This window comes from Pseudophryne corroboree, chromosome 5 (genome assembly GCF_028390025.1).
Source record: "Pseudophryne corroboree isolate aPseCor3 chromosome 5, aPseCor3.hap2, whole genome shotgun sequence".
Lineage (NCBI taxonomy): Eukaryota > Metazoa > Chordata > Amphibia > Anura > Myobatrachidae > Pseudophryne > Pseudophryne corroboree.
Window position 1 is genome coordinate 190,406,595 of NC_086448.1, and position 21,636 is coordinate 190,428,230.

The 21,636-nt window shown below is 48.0% G+C and overlaps 1 protein-coding gene across 4 annotated transcripts in view; it reads left to right on the forward strand.

Moving 5' to 3' along the window:
* The window catches only part of CPVL (carboxypeptidase vitellogenic like), a 392,151-nt gene that overhangs the window by 22,684 nt on the left and 347,831 nt on the right, over positions 1-21,636 (forward strand). Inside the window, exon 1 of one of the 4 annotated variants that reach the window (XM_063921968.1) lies at positions 18,632-18,795. The exons of the other annotated variants lie outside the window; for them this stretch is intronic. The gene's annotated coding sequence lies outside the window, so the exon portion shown is untranslated. Of the gene's footprint in view, positions 1-18,631; positions 18,796-21,636 lie in introns of those variants that run through there. 4 annotated transcript variants of the gene reach the window in all.

Genomic DNA, 21,636 nt, shown 5'->3' on the forward strand with positions numbered 1-21,636 from the left:
CGATGGGGTCCAATGTGGCCCCATCGTATGCTAATTTGTTTATGTTTCAGTATGAACAACAATATATCATGGCAGATCAGGAATTTTCATCTTATATTTTGTTCTATGTGCGATATATTGACGACCTGTTCATGCTGTGGACTGGGGGTGAGACTAAGCTTCAACAATTTATTACCAGATTAAATGAAATTCCAGGGTCTATCAGGCTCACATGTGTTCACGACTTTTTTTCTATTAATTTTTTGGATGTTACGATTAAATTAAACAATGGGTCTATCACCACTCAGGTGTATAGGAAGCCTACAGACAAAAATTCTCTCTTATTGGCTACAAGTTTCCATCCGCAGCCATTAAAGAAGGGACTACCTTTTTCTCAACTTTTACGTGTGATGCGAATAACCTCTGATGAATTATCAATACCAGCTGCTTTGACCGAGATGGGCAAGAAATTTATTGAGAGGGGCTATGATTCGACAGAGATACAAGGGGCTATCACGAGATGCCTCCAGATGGAACGCTCAAATGTATCAAGATCTAAGAATAACGATCCAGAGATTGGACGATTGGTCTTTTCCAGCACATATTCCGTTGCCTCTGGTGCCATGAGACGTGCGATCTCCAAGCATTGGCACATTCTACAGGCAGATCCAACTATGGGAAAATTCTGTGACAGCTTACCATTATTCAGCTACAAACGTAGTCCAAATCTCAAAGATCAGATCACCTACTCTGATATAGCACCAATGTCACAACAAGGCACTGGCTGGCTACAATTGAGACCAGGAGCACACAAATGTGGCTCCTGTGTTAATTGCAAGCATATGCACACAGGCAGCACGTTTGTCCATCCAACCAGGGGAGATATTTTTCGATTGAAACATCGAATGACATGTGAGACTAAATATGTCGTTTACGTGATCCAATGCCCCTGCAAGAAACTGTATGTCGGAAAGACCATCAGAATGCTCAAAGAACGAATGGCCCTGCATCGGTCATCGATTAAGAAAGCGTTCATTAAAATTGAGAACTCTACTCCGCCAGTTGCTAAACACTTTGTTCATCAAGGTCATCATATTAAAGATCTATTATTTATGCCCATCGACCATATACCACCATTGAAGAGGGGTGGTGACCGTCACAAGCTGCTACTACAACAGGAATGCCGCTGGATCCGACGGCTGTTTTCCCTTTCACCATTGGGACTTAATGAGGAATTTTCGTTGGTACCTTTTTTATAAATAATTCATTTTTTCTTTTTTCTCTTTTTCTTTTTTTTCTTTTGTTTCCTTTTTTATATTTTTTCATTTTTTGTATCTGAGCACATGTGGGCCTGATGACTTTGCATCCGGATCCATTGTCTAATCTAGTTATTATTTGTTCTTTTAAAAAAATTTTTTTGTATTTATATGTATATTTCAGTTGATGATTCATATACCTACTTACTAAAAGGCCTGCATGTTTTGGCTTTCTTATAAAGCACGATCTATAGGATATAATTAACGCATAGTAATTAGTAATGTAGCCAGTGACATACATTAATCCATATCAACTTATTGTCAAATAACTCATTACTGGCCATATACATGCTTTATTATCATACTATATTTGTGCATTAATCATATGATTCATCTTTTTATATTATTTGTTTTATGTCATTTTGTACTGTATAGTATTTGTTGTTATTCGATGCCTGTGCGCCTCTCCCCTTGTCCCCGGAAACAGGCTAGGTGGCTCTTCAGTTCCGGGTGTGTTCATTTGCCCGGACTGTCTTGAGCGCAGCCTGCTGGTTGCCACGGGTGACGCGTTAGTGGTGACGCGCAGCCCGAGGGCGACCCACAGCACTGGGACACAGTTACGGAGACGTGTTTCTCCGTGCAGGAAGGATAGGGTCCGGCTCCATCGTGTGGCTGCAGACGATGTGTAGCGGACAAAACCTTCCCCTGTACGTCACTTCCGGTTCACGGCTCGCCGTGCTGCTTGGAGGTGACGTAACTGACTTCCACATGTGACGGGGAACAGGTGAGACAGCTCACAGGTAAGTACTCCACACACTATATAAGGCACTCATGGGCCAAGCACTCAAGGCACATGTCACTTTGGAAATAGACACTGCGGTTGGCAGTGTACAGCACCATGTCACTTTATCTATTCCCATGAAGAAGATAATCGAAACAGCTGTCGGAATGGAATGATAAGTACTCATTGATATATTCATGCTGCTACCATCATGTGTGCTATATGCTTGTTGCCTCTTTTAATGAATTTTTTGGACAAGTAAAACTTCTTTTTGCATCTAAGCTGTGTGCTGGTTCTTCTGGGTTTGATCGCTTTTGTGGTTATTCTTGGATTTTTTCTATATATATATATATATATATATATATATAAAACGTGGAAGAAAGGCGGCACTCAAGCAGTCTTCATAAACAGAATAAATAGGTCAGCTTTAATAGACCGACATGTTTCGTGGCTCTACCCCTTCCTCAGGGCCTCAACAACCCTAGCTGAACCACAGATGATACATTTATACACCAACATTAACAAACAATCAAAAACCCTAATGTGACTCACCTGCTCATCGGCGCCGTTCTGACCGTCCGGACGCTCGGCAGCGCTCCCGCGTCGCCCTTCCGTGACGTCATCAAGCTGTGCCAGAAGTCCATCACCATGACAACTCCAAGGCACACTCATTCGTCGCTGGGGGCTCTACTCCAGGTCTCACGCTGCCGGCCCGTGACGTCATCCGGCGGCGCGTCGCAGGACGGTAACTAAGCAACCAAAGGTAAAAGAAATCAACATGAAAATACATGAAAATACAAAACAATATGTACAAAACATTAAAGAAACATTAAAGAACAAAAGAATAACTATTACACCACCATGCTTAGAGTAGATCAATCCCAGCCATATTAAAATGACAATATTCAAGCATAGGACCACAGGCAAAATAAACAAAGAAAAAATAATAAATAAATAAAGAAAGAAACATCACTAAATATAACAACAGTGACTCAAACTCCTACTGGTCATGGTTGATGGGATATCAATTACACCTGATAATGGTCTATGCTGAGTGAAGCTAGCTGACTAACCCTGAGAGGGCTAAATTTAGAGAAAACACTGTAAACCAAGGTTCTCATTCAGCCCCCGGGGTGATAACGTGCCCAGCTTATAAATCCACCTGGATTCGCGCTGCAAGAGGGCTCAGTCCCTATCTCCCCCTCTCATCGTTTTAGGAACGTGATCAATAAGGATGGCTCGAATACTGGCCACCCCATGTTTAAACACCAGGCAGTGGCGAGCAAAAGGTTGATCACTACTACCTTTCTCAAATGCTTTTTTTATGGCGCTTCTATGTAGCGCCATGCGTTCCCAAAACTGGCGTACGGTCTTGCCAACGTAGGCAAGACCGCATGGACAGGTCAATAGATACACTACATGGGTAGAGGTACATGTGAGGCGATACTTAATGGCTAAGACCTTGGTGGACCCCCCTGGCAGGCCTATTGTGTCAGCCAGGGGTTCATTATATCACCCGGTATCCGTGTATCTAGATGCTTATCTAAATCCGTGTATACAATCTCTATTGTCTTATCTGAAGGACACAACGTCCCTACTGCAGCAGCTACAATCCTTGGGCCAATTGCCTGAGGGGTTGTTGCTGTGCAGTTCGGACGTTATAAGTTTATACACATGCATCCCCCATGAGGCAGGGATTGAATCTGTGAGACTACTCATCCAGGATAGTGAAGTTTATTCCGGTCCTGAAATATCCTTCTTTTTGTCTCTCCTTGATAAAGTTCTCAAACGTAATTACTTTGTGTTCAATGGCAGATTTATGCTCCAGTTAGCGGGGTGTGCGATGGGGTCCGCAGTGGCCCCTTCGTACGCCAACGCGTTCATGTATCAGGTGGAAAAAAGAATGTTCTACCTTGATCCAGTTATTAAGTCCCAGGTGTTATACTTTAAAAGGTACATTGATGACCTGATTGTACTTTGGCAGGGGTCCAAGGAGGACTTAATTTCACTGTGGGACGAGCATAATCTGACGCAACATCCAGTACAATTCACTTATGTTATTGACGACTCTAGCATCAACTATCTTGACGTGACTATTACAGTCAGGGATGGCAATTTGTCGACCACCCTATTTACTAAGAAGACGGATAGGAACATGCTACTTGACTACCGCAGTTTCCACCCCGACACATTGCGTAGAGGTTTACCTTATTCTCAGTTCATGCGCGTACGACGCATTACCTCAGACCCAGAGGAGACAATGATAGCTCTGGATAGAATGCAAGTTAAGTTCGCAGAGCGAGGTTACCCCTTAGGTGAACTGCAACAAGCGAAAGCCAGAGCTCTTAAAGTTTCACGTACACAGGCCTTAAATCCCTCTGACAGACAACAGAGGGCGACTAGTCCCAAACTCCCTTGGGTTAATAGATTTTCTGTAGCCACCAATAAGAGGGTACGCAGGGCAAAATCGCTGTGGCCCATTATTCAAACAGAGGGAGCTCTATCGTCCCTAGCTAACACTTCGCTTTTACCCAGTTACACCAGGGTGTCACGATCCGGGTATCTGGACGCCATTACTTACCCTTCAGATGCCTCCTAAGGCTGGCTCAGCGTTCCAGGACCGGATCCCGCTGTTCCTGAGTTTCCACATGCAGAATGTCAGATTGGTGATTTCATCAGCCGCGGCCTCCGCTGTGCCTGCGTGGTTAAATGTGCGCTTGTCAGTCTGGCGTCTCCTGTCTCCTGTGGCCGGCGTCGCCATTACTGTTTCAATTCTCACATGGATTACAAACCAAACTTCCCTCCAAGTGTCTGCATGGGCGCAGCCATCTTGGATTTTGTCATCTGATCATTTCCACCAATCTGCTGTCTGTATTGTTGATTTGCATAATTGCCTAGCCAACCCCTTCCTTGCTGCAGGTATAAGTAAGCTGTGCCTGAGCAAGGAAGGCGTCAGTGCTTTGGTTGTCTAACCTAGTTCCAGTTTGTCTCTCTCCTGTGGTTGTCTTCCAGGTTCCAGCTCCTGTCTCCAGACTTCTGCTATAGAGACCCGCACCAGCATTCCATCTGCGGTGTAGCCTGACTCTCCGATCCATTCTGGACTCACCTGTTTCCAGCTACAACAATCACCTGCTTCCAGCCCAGCTTCCAGCAGTGTATAGCTTCTCTTAAAGGGCCGGTGTCCTTTTCTGCAGTTTACCACTCTCCACCGGTATTATTATTTCACCGCTCTCAAACAATCACCTGCTTCCAGCCCAGCTTCCAGCAGTGTATAGCTTCTCTTAAAGGGCCGGTGTCCTTTTCTGCAGTTTACCACTCTCCACCGGTATTATTATTTCACCGCTCTCAAACTCCAAACTTCATTATTATTTCATCGCTCTCAAGTTCGTTTATTATTTAACTGGTTCCAGCCAGTATCCACTCCGTACCAACAACAGTCTGGTTCCAGCCAGTATCCACAGCAGCCGTTTTACCTTCAGCAGCCCAGCCTTTCCTGGAACATCAGCTGGTACGATCCTGGGTTTTCTCCATTGCTACAGTCAGGCCTGGTAAGGACTTTCCAACTAAAAGATTATAAGAACTGTCTCACACTACCAGTGCCTGTGGCCCTTGCCACCCTGTAGTACCCAGGAATTGTATTTATCCTCTGTTGACTTTTATGTTTCCTTTTACTGCTGCTGTGTTACGGAGTTTGTCATAATAAACATCATTGACTTTTATCCTGGTTGTCGTGGTCACGCCTTCGGGCAGTTATTCTACATGTTACTTACATGTCTAGGGGTCTGATACAACCTCCCAGGTTCCGTTACATCTCAGCCCCTACAACTGAGGCTGCCTCCCGTCAGCTCAGGCCCTCAGTTGTGACAGTAAGCACTGACCTAATGAATCCAGCCGGAGACCAGGATCAAGCGGCCAGGCCGATGCAAGAACTGGCAGCCCGACTTGAACATCAGGAGGCTGCACAGGGCCACATCATCCGCTGTCTCCAGGATCTCTCTACACGGCTGGATGGGATTCAAACGACCCTCCGTGGACCTGGCACGTCTGGTGCGTCCACTACAGTGACACCAGCTGTAACCCCACCCACCTTACCCATTTCCAGTCCACATCTTCATCTTCCAACGCCAGCAAAATTTGATGGATCTCCAAGGTTCTGCAGGGGATTTCTCAATCAATGTGAAATCCACTTTGAGCTTCTACCTGGCAATTTCTTCAGTGACCGTACCAAAATTGCCTATATCATCTCCCTTCTCAGTGGCTCAGCCCTTGACTGGGCATCACCTTTATGGGAGAAGTCTGATCCCCTGCTATCCTCCTATACTGACTTTGTAGCTACATTCAGGCGCATCTTCGACGAGCCAGGCCGGATAACATCTGCTTCATCTGAGATTCTCCGTTTACGCCAGGGAACACGTACTGTGGGACAGTATCTTATACAGTTTAAAATCCTGGCATCCGAACTGGCATGGAACGACGAGGCCCTGTATGCTGCATTCTGGCATGGCTTATCAGAACGCATCAAGGATGAGTTAGCTACCAGAGACTTGCCCTCTAAGTTGGATGAGCTAATTTCTCTTTGCACGAAGGTTGATCTACGTTTCAGAGAGAGAGCAACTGAGCGAGGAAGATCATCTACTCCTAAATCTTCTGCTCCTCCTCCTCGTCAACCATCTCCATCCAAGGATGAGCCTATGCAAATTAGTCGTTCCCGTCTATCTCCCGCTGAGCGCCGAAGACGTCTCTCTGAGTCTCTCTGTCTCTACTGTGCAGCTCCGTCGCACACTATCAATGCCTGTCCCAAGCGTCCGGGAAACTCCAGATCCTAGCTCGCCAAGGAGAGGGCCGGCTAGGAGTAATGATCTCCTCTCCATCTCCTCATGACTGTAACCTCCCAGTGTCGCTCCAAATTGCTCAACGTTACAGGAACGTCATTGCCCTCCTTGATTCCGGAGCAGCTGGGAATTTCATAACCGAAGCTTATGTTAAACGGTGGTCCCTACCCACCGAGAGACTGTCCTCGTCCATCTCTTTGACTGCCGTGGATGGCAGCAAGATTTTTGACGCAGTCATTTCCTTAAGGACTCTTCCAGTTCGTCTGAGAGTGGGAGTTCTTCATTCTGAGTATATTTCTTTTTTAGTGATTCCAAGAGCCACACATCCAGTGGTTTTAGGCCTTCCATGGCTCCGTCTCCACAACCCATCAATTGACTGGACAACTACGCAAATACTGGCATGGGGTCCCTCCTGTGCTGAGACTTGTTTAGCCAAAGTTCTTCCTGTTTGTTCTTCCTTCCCCAGGTCATCTGATGTTCCGCCTCCTCCATATCAAGACTTCACGGACGTGTTCAGTAAAGCCTCTGCTGATATCCTTCCTCCTCATAGAGAATGGGACTGCCCAATCGACCTCATTCCAGGGAAGGTTCCACCGCGAGGCCGAACTTATCCGTTGTCTCTCCCTGAGACACACTCCATGGAAGAGTACATCAAAGAGAACCTGGCGAAGGGTTTCATCCGACCATCTTCTTCTCCAGCCGGCGCAGGCTTCTTCTTCGTTAAGAAGAAAGACGGTGGTCTGCGTCCGTGCATCGACTACAGAGGTCTGAACGATATTACCGTCAAGAACCGATACCCTTTACCCCTGATTACCGAGCTCTTTGAAAGAGTTAGTGGTGCAACTATTTTCACAAAGCTGGACTTGAGGGGTGCCTACAATCTCATCCGAATCCGTGAGGGTGACGAGTGGAAGACCGCCTTTAACACCCGTGACGGACATTATGAGTACCTCGTCATGCCCTTCGGATTGAGCAACGCTCCAGCAGTCTTCCAGCACTTTGTGAATGAGATTTTCAGGGACATCTTGTACCGCCATGTCGTGGTTTATCTAGACGACATCCTCATCTTTGCTAATAATCTCGAAGATCATCGTTTCTGGGTAAAAGAGGTTCTTTCCCGTCTCCGTGTCAATCACCTCTATTGTAAATTGGAGAAGTGTGTGTTTGAAGTTAAAACCATTCCGTTTCTAGGTTACATTGTGTCCGGTTCCGGACTAGAGATGGATCCTGAGAAACTCCAAGCAATCCAGAATTGGCCTATACCCTTAAGCCTCAATGGGGTCCAGAGGTTCTTAGGGTTCGCCAATTATTATAGAAAATTTATACGAGACTTTTCCACCATTGTGGCGCCTATCACTGCATTAACCAAGAAAGGTGCTAATCCGTCCAAGTGGTCCGAGGAAGCTACACAGGCCTTTCACCTTCTGAAGCAACGGTTTTATCTCTGCACCAGTTCTGAAACAGCCCGACACTGACTCTCCTTTTATCTTAGAGGTAGATGCCTCCTCCGTTGGAGTAGGAGCAGTGTTATCCCAGAGGGCCAAAGATGGACATCTACATCCTTGCAGTTTCTTCTCCCGGAAGTTCTCCCCAGCTGAGCGCAACTATGCCATTGGCGATCAGGAGTTGCTAGCCATCAAGCTCGCTCTGGAGGAGTGGAGATACCTGTTGGAGGGAGCTTCCCACTCAATCACCATACTTACCGACCACAAAAATCTTTTATATCTCAAAGGCGCACAATGTCTGAATCCTCGTCAGGCCAGATGGGCACTTTTCTTCTCTAGGTTTGACTTTAAACTCCAGTTCTGTCCGGGTTCTCAGAATCGTAAGGCCGATGCCCTTTCCCGCTCATGGGAGCAAGAAAATGAGTCCGAGTCTGCAGACAAGCATCCTATTATTAATCCGTTGGCATTCTCCACGGTAGGGATGGACTCTACGCCTCCACCAGGGAAAAGTTTTGTTAAGCCAGTTCTAAGGAAGAAGCTCATGCATTGGGCCCATGCTTCCCGTTTTGCTGGACATACAGGCATTCAGAAAACCCTTGAATTTATTTCTAGGTCCTACTGGTGGCCAACTCTGAAGAAGGACGTTATTGAATTTATTGCCTCCTGCCCAAAGTGTGCCCAACACAAAGTCTCCCGCCAGTCGCCTGCGGGGCAACTGGTTCCATTATCTGTACCCCGTCGACCTTGGACCCATTTGTCGATGGACTTTGTTTCCGATCTACCTATCTGCAACAAGTTTAATACCATCTGGGTGGTAGTTGACCGGTTCACCAAGATGGCACATTTTATCCCTCTCACCGGTCTTCCGTCAGCTTCCAAGTTGGCTCAAGTGTTTATACAAGAGATCTTCCGACTTCACGGTCTTCCTGAAGAGATCATCTCGGATCGTGGAGTACAATTTGTAGCCAAATTTTGGCGAAGTTTGTGTCAAGCCCTCCAAGTCAAGTTAAAGTTTTCCACGGCTTACCATCCTCAGACCAATGGTCAAACCGAGAGGGTGAATCAGGACTTGGAGGCCTTCCTCCGTATATATGTGTCTTCCTCTCAAGATGACTGGGTTCAACTCCTTCCTTGGGCCGAGTTCAGCCACAACAATCAATACCATTCCTCATCTTCTTCTACACCATTCTTCATTAATTATGGATTCCACCCTAAAGTCCCAGAATTCCAACCGCTTCCCGCAACTTCTGTTCCAGCAGTGGATGTCACCTTGCGTCAGTTTTCAAATAACTGGAGGAACGTCCGCGCAGCCCTGCTTAAAGCCTCATTCAGGTATAAGAAGTTTGCCGATAGAAAGCGTAGAGCGGTTCCTGCTCTCAAGGTGGGTGATCGTGTGTGGCTGTCCACGAAGAATTTGAGGTTGAGAGTTCCCAGCATGAAATTTGCACCTCGCTACATCGGACCCTTCAAGATTGAACAAGTCATCAATCCTGTTGCCTACAGGTTACAGTTACCATCCTTCTTGAAAATACCCAGGACATTTCATGTTTCTTTGTTGAAACCGCTGATCCTGAATCGGTTTCATTCCGCACTTCCTCCAGCTCCCAAAGTTCAGACTCAACGGGGAGTCGAGTACGAGGTGGCCAAGAGTTTGGACTCACGTTTCCGTTACGGTCAGTTACAATACCTCATTGACTGGAAGGGCTATGGTCCTGAAGAACGCTCTTGGACCAATGCCTCAGACGTCCATGCTCCTGCCTTGGTCCGAAATTTCCACGCAAAGTTTCCTTTAAAGCCTAAGAAGTGTCCTGGGGCCACTCCTAAAGGGGGGGGTGCTGTCACGATCCGGGTATCTGGACGCCATTACTTACCCTTCAGATGCCTCCTAAGGCTGGCTCAGCGTTCCAGGACCGGATCCCGCTGTTCCTGAGTTTCCACATGCAGAATGTCAGATTGGTGATTTCATCAGCCGCGGCCTCCGCTGTGCCCGCGTGGTTAAATGTGCGCTTGTCAGTCTGGCGTCTCCTGTCTCCTGTGGCCGGCGTCGCCATTACTGTTTCAATTCTCACATGGATTACAAACCAAACTTCCCTCCAAGTGTCTGCATGGGTGCAGCCATCTTGGATTTTGTCATCTGATCATTTCCACCAATCTGCTGTCTGTATTGTTGATTTGCATAATTGCCTAGCCAACCCCTTCCTTGCTGCAGGTATAAGTAAGCTGTGCCTGAGCAAGGAAGGCGTCAGTGCTTTGGTTGTCTAACCTAGTTCCAGTTTGTCTCTCTCCTGTGGTTGTCTTCCAGGTTCCAGCTCCTGTCTCCAGACTTCTGCTATAGAGACCCGCACCAGCATTCCATCTGCGGTGTAGCCTGACTCTCCGATCCATTCTGGACTCACCTGTTTCCAGCTACAACAATCACCTGCTTCCAGCCCAGCTTCCAGCAGTGTATAGCTTCTCTTAAAGGGCCGGTGTCCTTTTCTGCAGTTTACCACTCTCCACCGGTATTATTATTTCACCGCTCTCAAACAATCACCTGCTTCCAGCCCAGCTTCCAGCAGTGTATAGCTTCTCTTAAAGGGCCGGTGTCCTTTTCTGCAGTTTACCACTCTCCACCGGTATTATTATTTCACCGCTCTCAAACTCCAAACTTCATTATTATTTCATCGCTCTCAAGTTCGTTTATTATTTAACTGGTTCCAGCCAGTATCCACTCCGTACCAACAACAGTCTGGTTCCAGCCAGTATCCACAGCAGCCGTTTTACCTTCAGCAGCCCAGCCTTTCCTGGAACATCAGCTGGTACGATCCTGGGTTTTCTCCATTGCTACAGTCAGGCCTGGTAAGGACTTTCCAACTAAAAGATTATAAGAACTGTCTCACACTACCAGTGCCTGTGGCCCTTGCCACCCTGTAGTACCCAGGAATTGTATTTATCCTCTGTTGACTTTTATGTTTCCTTTTACTGCTGCTGTGTTACGGAGTTTGTCATAATAAACATCATTGACTTTTATCCTGGTTGTCGTGGTCACGCCTTCGGGCAGTTATTCTACATGTTACTTACATGTCTAGGGGTCTGATACAACCTCCCAGGTTCCGTTACATCTCAGCCCCTACAACTGAGGCTGCCTCCCGTCAGCTCAGGCCCTCAGTTGTGACACAGGGGTAGGAACATTGGTGATCACATAGTCAAACTGGATGTAACACGTATGACTGGCGTACAGGACGCTCATTTTCTAAGAACTAAGTTGGGCTGCTTCAGATGCCTTGGATGTGCCACCTGTAACACGCTTATGACAGGTGGCTCTTTCAATCATCCCCTCACTGGGAAGAAGCTAGCCATTAAGTATCGCCTCACATGTACCTCTACCCATGTAGTGTATCTATTGACCTGTCCATGCGGTCTTGCCTACGTCGGCAAGACCGTACGCCAGTTTCGGGAACGCATGGCGCTACATAGAAGCGCCATAAAAAAAGCATTTGAGAAAGGTAGTAGTGATCAACCTTTTGCTCACCACTGCCTGGCGTTTAAACATGGGGTGGCCAGTATTCAAGCCATCCTTATTGATCACGTTCCTAAAACGATGAGAGGGGGAGATAGGGACCGAGCCCTCTTGCAGCGCGAATCCAGGTGGATTTATAAGCTCGTTATCACCCCGGGGGCTGAATGAGAACCTTGGTTTACAGTGTTTTCTCTAAATTTAGCCCTCTCAGGGTTAGTCAGCTAGCTTCACTCAGCATAGACCATTATCAGGTGTAATTGATATCCCATCAACCATGACCAGTAGGAGTTTGAGTCACTGTTGTTATATTTAGTGATGTTTCTTTCTTTCTTTCTTTATTATTTTTTCTTTATTTATTTTGCCTGTGGTCCTATGCTTGAATATGGTCATTTTAATATGGCTGGGATATATCTACTCTAAGCATGGTGGTGTAATAGTTATTCTTTTGTTCTTTAATGTTTTGTACATATTGTTTTGTATTTTCATGTATTTTCATGTTGATTTCTTTTACCTTTGGTTGCTTAGTTACCGTCCTGCGACGCGCCGCCGGATGACGTCACGGGCCGGCAGCGTGAGACCTGGAGTAGAGCCCCCAGCGACGAATGAGTGTGCCTTGGAGTTGTCATGGTGACGGACTTCTGGCACAGCTTGATGACGTCACGGAAGGGCGACGCGGGAGCGCTGCCGAGCGTCCGGACGGTCAGAACGGCGCCGATGAGCAGGTGAGTCACATTAGGGTTTTTGATTGTTTGTTAATGTTGGTGTATAAATGTATCATCTGTGGTTCAGCTAGGGTTGTTGAGGCCCTGAGGAAGGGGTAGAGCCCCGAAACATGTTGGTCTATTAAAGCTGACCTATTTATTCTGTTTATGAAGACTGCTTGAGTGCCGCCTTTCTTCCACGTTATGCTATAGAGGATGTGTTCCCCTGGGAAGGCACCGCAGCATGCACACAGTATAAGAGGAGTGCCGGGACTTTTGCACGCATATATATATATATATATATATATATATAAACACACTGGAAGGCGGCACTCACAAGACTTGAAATAGACGAATGATGAGACGGACATAGTCAATAGTTCAACGTTTCAGTCTTAATGGACTTTTTTCTTTTTTCAAGAACAAATACAAACGTGAACAATCTTACCTTGAATAGTGAACTCCGTCCAGGCCGCCTAGCCCACCTTCCGGTCGCCTCGAGTCCCCGTCCGATGATGTCACAGCGCCGGCCATTTTTACTCGCCGCAGCCTTCAGTCAGGTCACCTGAACTGCTCCCTCACTGTGACCGCATCTGGCGTTGGCTGTATGGAACGCAGCACGTGACCAACCATCCGGAAGGGTAGAGGAAGCCGGGTGGTTACTATGGTGACCTGTGAACGGAAAAAATAACAACACAATCTAAAACGCTTATAAAGCCACCACAAATATATCAAGTGCTGCTAAAATTTCCTTATAAACTAAATATGAATAAATATACTACGATAAAAAAACACAGTGTTGTGTATAGTGTGTACTCAACCGAGCAATGTAAGATACATTATATTAACGCGAGTGCGATGAAAGGTCGGCACTCGCGTTAATGTCCCTTTAAAATGCTCGGGTGCCCTCCTTAAGTCAATATATACTCAGGGCCGGCCCGTGCCTATTTTTTTGGCAAGCAAAAATATTTTATATATATATAGCGTGGTTTCATGGGGATGAGGTCTGGCCACAGAATAGTACCAATTCACATTACACCTCACAGTAGCGTCAGAAATAGCGGGGGGCCAAATGTAAAGTTTGAGAGGGACACTGGCTGCCCATCAGCTTTAGCTGGTGCTTAATTTAAACTGGCAAACTATGGTTCACCCAGCTGCACACTAGTAATATGTGACAGCATTTCCTGAGTACAGAGCCTAGCTGGGAACAATGATGTGTGTTATGTGGACAATGTATGCAAAACAGTGCCATCAACGCATTTCTCTCCATGCATCATTTACATTATCTTTATAGTATGTGGCACATAGACATACCAAAACATAGTGTGTCACACACTCAGTGTAGGACAAACAGATACACAGCAAAACAGAGCAGTGGGGACCAAATGAACACCATGACTCAGAGCAAGTAGGCCACTCAGACACAATGTGACACACAGATAAAACGTGACACACACAATGCAAGAGGCACACAGTCACAATGTGACACACAGTGCAGGAGGCACACATATACAATGTACACACTACAGGAGGCACACAGCTATAATGTAACATACACAGTGCAAGAGGCACACAGATACAATGTAGTACAGTGCCGGAGACACATAGATACAATGTGACACATGATAGTGCAGTAAATAAGAGACTGCCCCGGCCTGGGGTCAGTGTATACCAGTGACGTGCTGTGAGGTCAGTGGCTGGGGAGGCACTTGCTGCTACCCAACCGCCCCCCCCCCCCCTTAAAAAAAACAAAAAACGTAGAGTCCCCCTTGCATCACTAAAACAAGCACCAGGCTGGACCAGCCAGGGGGGATAATGCCATAGCAGGGGAGACACTCTGTATAGGGTCCCCCTGCCATAACATTATCACCCTCCCAAACCAGTAAGCGCAGGGTTGGCATTCCTCAGAAAGTGGGGACCCCAAAAATTTAAGAGGGGTCCCCCCCTCCTGAGCAACAACCAGCTGATAGCCCAGTGCTATGACCCGCACCCCTGGTGGCGGTGGATGTGGGGTTCATGCTATAATATTGTTCTTTACAGGCGGCCTACAGGTCCCAGCATGCCGGCACTTGGAGAACCACAAGTGCCAGCATGCCTGGACATTAAGGGGCCCGCTGGCACCCGTAGTCCACCTGTAAAGAACAGTAATATTGCTCTTTACAGGCGGCCTACAGGTCCCAGTGAACCTGCCCCAGCATGCTGGCACTTGGAGAACCACAAGTGCCAGCATACCCAGACATTAAGCGGCCTGCTGGCACCTGTAGTCCACCTGTAAAGAAAATATTAAAATAAATACAAGACACGGTTTTTAAATAAAATTTATTATTCTTCACCTGGGAGGCAGCGGCCTTTAAGCTCTTTGCATGGCCGCCGCCTGCTCGGGGCTTCCGACGTCTTCCTCTGGCGTCTTCGCCTGGGAGGCGGTGGCCTGTAAGCTCTTTTGCATGGCCGCCACCTGCCCAGGGCTTCCAGCGTCTTCACCTGGTGGGTGGCGGCCTTTAAGCTCTTTTGCATGGCCACCGCCCATCCAGGACTTCCACGGCGTCTTCAATCTTCAGGAGCTCTTCACTGCTCCTCCTCCGCTGTCGGACTGACAGCCGCTGCCTCGCGCTGACTTATATAATCCAGTGACGGATCCGCTGGCCAATCACATCTGGCATCACTGACAGGGGCGTGCTTTTATGGATTGAAAGCACGTCCCTGTATGAAAGCGGCACTTTAGTAGGTGCCGCTTTTCATTATATTTTCAATGGGCTTTTACAGCCCAAGGCTTGGCCCGCCCCCCGTTCCCATTCACAACTAGAGGCACCACAATCGGTGCCTCCCAAACCCATTTAAACAGTAGTAATGATTAGTTTAATATAAAAGAGATACTTATAACACAGGGGTGGTCTTCAGTATGCCGACTGTCGGGATCCCGGCGCACAGTATACCGGCACCGGAATCCCGACAGCCAACATACCAACACTTTTTCTCCCTCATGGGGGTCCACGACCCCCCTGGAGGGAGAATAAAATAGCGTGGTGCGCGTCGCACGCCACCGTGCCGAGCGCAGCGAGCCCGCAAGGGGCTCATTTGCGCTCGCCACGCTGTCAGTATGCAGGCGGTCGGCCTCCCGGCGCCGGTATGCTGGTCGCCAGGAGCCCGGCCGCCGGCATACCATACTACACCCATGACACAGAATATGTGTCATAAGTATCTTCTTTGTATTAAACTAATCATTAATTACAGGGGAGGCACTGCCTCCCCTGGCTGCACGTCCCTGGTGTTTACAGGGGAAGAGGTAGTGCTGTGAGGGGATGGGTATAGCACTGGGGGTCCCTGGCATGTGGGGGAGCTCAGTTACAGCACACCTGCACCCAGCACCCGCCCACATAGCCCAGCAGCTGGTAGAGGAGCCACATGTCCTGGAGCGCTGACCCGGCCTGGCGGCTGCTAGGTTGCACAGGCCCCGGCCGCTCCCTCCCCAGTGTGATCCGGGTGGCCCGGTAGAGAGGGCATGGTGGGAGCCCGTCACACAGCTGTGCATTTCTGAGTGAGCATCCTGTATGGAAGGTGGGCATCCATGGCGCTGTACAGTGAGTGACGGTGACTCACTCACTGTCAGCAGCGGTGCCCTCCACTGTCCGGTGCTCTACGCGGTTGCATATGCTTCAGGCAGTCCCTGTATATACTATATATGGGTCTGGTGGGGGTATTTAGGGTTGGGTATGGAATGCCGGTGGTCAGAATACCAACAGCGGCATCTCAACCACCATATTCCCGATATTTTTAATAAAATTAATTAACCCTACTCCGCTCTGTCAACCCCAGAGGCTCTGACATCTCGGCAGCAGCGGCTCTCACTTCCCCGACGACGAACCTGACATTCCCGGCGGCTGCAGCTCTGACATCCACAGCGCCAGCGGATCGGACTTCCCTGGCAGCAGCAGCTCTCTCACCCATGACGGCAGCGGCTTCCCTCACAGGTGCAGGTCACTGAAGCCTTCCCGCCAAAACACTGCGGATCTGTGGAATTGGGCTAGGACTGGGAGAGATGCTGAGGGAGACGGGACGGGGTGGAGCACATGGACGGGCAGCTGCAAAAGCGCTGCCCACTGCTTTAATGTATTTAGAGGTGTGAATGCCACAGGGCATATGTCATACTTGCCTACCCTCCTGAATGGCTGGGAGGCTCCCCTGGCCCCCTGAAAAGGTGGACAAGTCTCCCGCTTTCCCTGCCGGCCCATCAGCACCCCACCCCTCGGCCGCACACAGCAGAGAACAAGTGGTCGGTCCGAGGGGATCCGATTTGGGCTGAATCGTGCCATCGTAGCTCTGCCCCCCGCTATACAGTGCCTATTTTCTCGGCATTGTGTAGCGGGGGTGGACGTACGGTGGCGCAATCGTGTTGCGCCCCGGACTGCCCACTTCCCCGCAGCCCACGCCCCCGGACAGCCCACCGTGCCTCCTGGCCATGCCCCTGGACAGCCCATCTTGCCATTGGCCACGCCCCCATGTGCCTACAACGATGCCTCCTCCCGCAGGAGGGGGCAGCAAATTAGGCAAGTATGGCATATGAGCTGCATATGTGCAGTGTAAATAAATAATAACTAAATATGTGCAGTGTGCAGAGCAGACTCGGCACACCCCTAGTTACGGTCCTGGTTACATGTGTTGGCAGCGCTGAGTCACTATTACCCCTTACACATCGCAAATGCCGGGTCCCACCCGGTAATTGGAAACGGGTCCTTACCGGGTGGGACCCGGCATTTGACCCTACACGCTGCCTTCGCATATTGCCGGGTCAGGTTGCTATACAGGGGCGGGGACTGCGGTGTCATTGGGGGCGGGGATGGAGATTAGCTCATCTCCGCGCCGCCTCTCCTTGTGTAGTGAACAGGTCCCAGGTTGCATCGACACTGCCACTGACCTGGTATTCAATCCGGGAATAACACTGTTTTATTCCCAGGTTGAATCAGGCGACCCGGGAACCTGCCATGGGCCCTTTCACACCGCACAGCAACCCGTGTCGACCTGGAAATATGCTGGGTTGATAACGGGTTATTTGTGCAGGTTGAAAGGGGTATATGTGGTACAGCCTGACAGTGGCGGCTGCACCTGATTAGACCCATAGCAGGGGCCAGCGCAGTGTAATAGGAAGAAGTTGCATAGAGACATCCTTCAGTTTTTTGCTAGATGAAATCAATGGTGCCCTCCAGAGGCCGACACCCCTAGGCAGCCACCTAAAGCTGCCTAATGGTAAAGCTGGCCCTGCCCAAGTAGTAACAGCCAGAGGCAGAACTCTGGGAGGCAACGGAGTCATCTGCCGCCGAGCTCCTGCTCTGAACCTCTCCTCCCATTCTGTGACACCATTGAATTAATTGATAGCTGTCGCTGTCTTTTCAGTGGCCGACTTCCTCACTGGTCCCTGCACCTTACAAGTCACACCCTTTTTATTATACTGTAGATAATGTGTGTGTGTGATTTAATTGTCTTATATTTTAAATCACAAATTTCTTAGCAGTCATACCCAGGATTAGAACCCATGACCTGTTACACTAACAGCAGACACTTTACTGATGGAGTTATTTGCTCCTGTAGAGGAAGCATGAGAATTCTAACTATATGAAGTTACGTGTAATTGTCAGAGAAGTATCTTCATATAGTTAAAATTCTCATATTTCCTATACAGGAGCAAACAGCTTCATCAGTAAGGTGTCTGCTTCCAGTGTAATAGGTTGTGGTTTCTAATCCTGGATGTGATACTTGTAAAATGTGTTATATTAATATAGGAAATAGGGGGGCACCAATATATATCTTGCCTCTGGGCGACGGTGACGAACTTACGCCACTGGTAACAGCTGATTGATTTCCGACAACTTACAATAGTGCGGTGATGGCAAAATCATTAGATGTTTACAGCTACACTTTCGATGTAAGCATCAAGCAGCACGAGTTATAGGCTATAACTTATAGCACATTTGACACTTCTCTCCCCTTTGTACATATCCCCCTTGGTTCTATCATTGAGCAGCCCCTATCAGCACCTCACACACCAGTCAGCAAGCCACAGTCCACAGACACTCTCTTGAAGAAGCTTCAGGTGTTGAGCTGAGCAGACATTGATCTGCAGCACCACCTAGCGGAAATGTGGATAATTGCGCTAAATCCCACTGATTGGCAGCACCCAAGTCATGAGACGGCCAGGGCCCTGGTGTTAGTCACGGCCTGCAGCCGGTAGTTAGGGAAGTGACCTGTCTCCCATACGCTGTGTGGTCTGTCCATGGCCGGCTGTGTCTAGTGTCTGTGCAAGTACGTCGGTAAGTGATCGGTTCTGTAACATGGCTGCCCGTGTGCTGCTGGGGTCTGCCGAGACGCCTCTCCTTGGCTGTCTGTCCCCTTAGGGCGATGAAGCTGCTGCTGTGTGTTACTTCCTAGTCACTGATTTCCACTTATAAATGCTATTGCCAGTTACTGTGGTTCTCCGCTTATAGCATTAATATACATGATATTGTCTTTGTATTGTGTACACTGTACAGTCCCTGTTTTCTAGGGACAATCAGGTTTTCAGCTAGATCTGTGACTGTTCATGTATAACATGATATAGTGTACATTAAGTAATGTCATATTTACTGCTGTTATTTTGTGACTTATAAATTATAGTGTATTAAAAGGGAACATTTTTAAGATAAACTTCAGAGAAGTTTGAGCTGTACCCATCGTACTTCAGCTGTGGTGCATCTATGTAATAACCCTTTAATCAGGGACACATGAATTACACAGGTTCTGTGGCAGATGAGAACCAGGTCTAATGCAGACTTGAATTCTACCAGCCTCAGAACATGTGTAATTCATGTGTCCTCAATAAAAGGGATTTTCTAGCAACTCAAATATTTGAGATTATGGGGCCTCCTTACTATCTGGGATTATTGGCCGCTGGTAAGTATCCAACTCGCTGTGAGATGCTGCCGTGGATTCTTAACTACCAGAGCAATTCAGCATTGCTTCAGAATGGGGATGCCAGTTCTGAAAAGCAGCTGTTCCCTGTGTCCACAAATCCTGCTGCTGAAGTAGTGTAATACCACTGCTGTGTCTGTCCGGTGCACATGCGTGACCTGAGTTTGCTTGCGGAGGGATCCTGGATCCTAGGCGTCTGTCATGGGTGCAATGTGTGCGGTGTACATGGGCCCCTGGATCCAGGGGGGGCCACACTGCGCACATTGCACCCATATTGTTTTAATACTCACCTTTCTGGAGTCCCACGACGGGCGTTGCAGCTGCACGAGCAGTGGTAAAAAAATTGCTTCCAAAATGGCCACTGCGCATGTGCAGTAGAAAATATGTCAATCGACCATTTGCTGCTAAACACTGGAAAATGGACAAAACCTGTCCGTGATTTAACCAATTTGTGTAAAAACCCACCTATTCATCAAAGCGTACCCCTCCAATGCATAACCTAGTCCTTAGGCTGCTCCCCCCTCCCCCTCCCCCATGCCTTGGACATCTCTGCTTTGCTTGCATACCACCATCAGGCTTCTACCTGCTTGCATCTCATGTCATCTGTCTGTTGCCCCTCCCCACTAGATTGTTAGCTCTTCAGAGCAGGGCCCTCTTTCCTCTTGTCTAAACCCTCTTCTTGACACATTTCACTCAGCGACCATCTTTACCTGCTTTCTCTCCTGCTGGTAAAGGCTCATCTCTATCTATGGCCCCCAGCCCCAAGTAGTACAATGATTACTTCTTCGCTACTTACATCTAAGCTGTATTATGTTTTGAGAATCGTGTTGCTCTTTGTTACCTGCACTCCATTTTTGTTATTTATTTACTGTTATGCTAAGTTTTGTCTCCCTGTACTGTCCTTTGTACGGCGCTGCGAAACACTTGTGGCGCCCTATAAATAAAATGTAATAATAATAATAAACGACAAGTTTTGTCCAATTTCCAGTGTTTGTATAGTGTATGCCCACCTTTGGGTGGTCCCATCGGGCCCGTTATTAAAAGTACCCTCTAACACTAGTGTTTCGGCATGTGTAACAGGGCCCTTAGTGACAATAAATATGTACTATAAACAAAAATCCCTGAAAAAAATGCTGTAATCTGGTTTGGAAAGTATGTAAAGGTGCTTACACACGGTGTGATTTTCTGTGCGATATGGACTATATAGTCCATATCGCACGGAAACATAGTGTATATCACACCGTGTGTATAAATATAGTGGGTGCAGGCAGGGTAGATACTGACTACATGCCTCTGAGCACAATATAGTCAGTATCGGCTGCGACACCCCGTCGTACCTTAAAGCAGAATGGGAAGAAAATACATATACTTTTATGTCATTGGGAGGTCTCCAAAGAGCCAATTGACTTAAATAATTTGTTGACCATAATATATACTTTAAAAGGTACATATGAGCAGACAGAGGCGTCACCGGGTGTGGTGACACCCGGTGCGCGGACATTCGGTGCGCGCTTGTGGCAAAAGGTGGCGTGTCCATAAAAAGGGGGCATGTCCTCACGTAATCTTCACTGTGGGGACGGGCTTGCAGCAAAAGGGGGCGTGCCTGTACATAAAGGGGACGTGGCCTAGTGGGATCGTCACTCTGGAGGTGTGCCCAGCATCTCCAGGGAGGCCGGGCTGTACTGGGCTGCCCCCGGAGACTGCCTGCCAGCGCTGTCGGCTCCTCTTCTATGACAGGAGCCAGGTGCTGTAGCAGACTTTCACACTGCAGCAACTGGCTCCTGTCACTGCGGAGGAGCCGACATTTTGGTGCAACACCTGGGTGTGGGCCGCACCCGCATTGTGACGCCACTGTGGGCAAAGCACTTTCTGTTAATTAGCAATTGCCTTTAACAGTGTTTTTAGTTCCAGATTGTGCGATGCTGTACAATCGGCAATACAGTAAACGCTAAATTTAACATGGAAGCGTACCAGTTACATCACACAAATATATAGAAGCAATAACCAGCTCTGTGTAAAGCCCATAGCAGAGAAAAGCCCTGTTTTCCGCAAAGGGCTTTTCTCTGCTTGATAAATAGACTCTTTTGTGTTGTTCACATAGACAGGAATAGGTGTATTTCTGCACTCCCTCTATTGTGCGTGTAGTTGTTTCTGTACCAAGTGGTTACGCTGAGCTCTGAGTGGATTGTAAATTGGCTTGGTGC